The sequence below is a fragment of the Stegastes partitus genome, unplaced genomic scaffold (assembly GCF_000690725.1).
Source record: "Stegastes partitus isolate 25-593 unplaced genomic scaffold, Stegastes_partitus-1.0.2 Scaffold1295, whole genome shotgun sequence".
In the NCBI taxonomy this organism is placed as follows: domain Eukaryota; kingdom Metazoa; phylum Chordata; class Actinopteri; family Pomacentridae; genus Stegastes; species Stegastes partitus.
In genome coordinates this window covers 211,654-213,497 of record NW_007579026.1, presented here as the reverse complement: position 1 = coordinate 213,497, position 1,844 = coordinate 211,654, and positions in this window count along the sequence as shown.

Here is a 1,844-nt window from a genome sequence, read left to right as displayed (position 1 = left end):
GTGCATCCAAGTTCTGTCTCTTGTCCAGGTACAATGCAATACCCAGCCATCCACATGATGTGAAAGAAAATGTGATTCAGACCTGGCTGCTTTCTTCCATTGATGCTCACATCCCCATTCTGGGCACTTTTGACAGTATACAAAAAGGTCAACACGTGACTGATCTGCAGTTAGGACACTATTCTATCACAGCCAGCATTAAGGATTTCAGCAATTTCCCCTACAGTAGCCTTGCTGTGGGATCATCTTAGCAACACCCCACAAGACCTGCTGTTTTAGAGACAGTTTGCCTTCGTCAGAGTAACTCAAAACCTTACACTTGCATATTTGTCTGGCTTCTAACACATCAACTTTAAGAACTGACTGTTCACTTGCTTCCTAATATATCTCATCCACTGACAGGTGCCACTGTAACAAGATAATCAATGTTATTCACCTCACCTGTCAGTGGTTTTCATGTTGCAGATGATTGGTGTGTATCTCTTGACAGGACTGTACTGCATATAGAACATTGTTTGGAAGACTGTTATTATGACAAGTTATTTTAGTCTAAAGAAGCAGCAGGTAGAAGTGAAAACCAACACTGTTAAAAGTATAAAAATGTAAACGTCTGGCAGGTAATATAACTTTTTCACTCAAAATTTGAAATTACACTGAGCCCACGCTGCATTAATACACAGGTAACGCTAACTATAGCACTAAACTTTAATTTTGATGGGTTAGTATGTCACATTCCTGGCCAGCAAAGGTTTACTGCGGAGTTAGCACACACCTGTACGTAGTGTGACATTTACTATTTATGCAGAACACAATCATTGCTTGCCAGGAGACAATCTCCTGAGTATTATTAAATTGGCCCTGGGTAGCGTGGCAGATTTATTCCCTTGCAGGTTGTGAAGGCTGTCACAGGTAGGGTTATTTAGGTTATGATTTGAAAGCATTGCAGGCGTCTTGCCACTGACAGCACAGAATGTGTGAAAAGCCTCGGCACTGGAAAAACAGCAACAAGGAAACAAAGCGTCAAAAAAACGGTTCCTGCTCTGTTTGGCGAGGATTAACGCTGACGCTGAAGCAACCTTGACCTTTTTGTTGACACCCTCTAATTTGGCCTGAAAGGTAATTGGGCAGATGATGGATGTTTTGCACTTTTATTATGTTGATTCATCCACTGGATCTCAAACTCTGTCATGGTACCTTTACATAAAGCTCCATCAAGGGCACGCTGAATAGCAACAATCTTTTCTAATGACTTTAATCAGTGCTGGGAGGAGGCAGTTTTGTGGAAAAAGGAGGCTGAATGCCATTTCTCTGCAAGTTGTGTGATAGTTGACACTGAAATGTGCAATTTAAAAAAAAAAAGAAAAGAAAATGAAAAAAGTTATCATGCTTCATAAGTTTACAGTGAATAAGGGAGCATGAACACTTGTGTAGTGTGTTAGATTTGCACTGATTTAGGTCATTTTGTAGAGATTTGCCTTCATTTTCCCACGAAAGGGTCTTTTTTTCCTGTCGATTTGATGTTATAAGACCATAAAACATGAAAACTATCAGGGGTGCAAGCACCGTTAATCTCATTCTGAGCGGCTTTACATTGAAACAACGTGCTGAATACAACCAGACGAACGAGGGCTTTCATTTACCAGCAGCAGATCTTCAGGTGTGACTCAGTGGTCCATCACAGACCACTGTAATCCTGCTCATAACAGAAAGCACTGCATTCAATTTCCCCATACAGAGATAGGCTCTGCAGCCTAGAAACTCAATAACAGATGACAGTGTCCAGTTTCCAGTAGTGTGGAAAATGAAGGCTGCCTGTGGAAGTGAGAAAAATCCGCTTGCTGTCC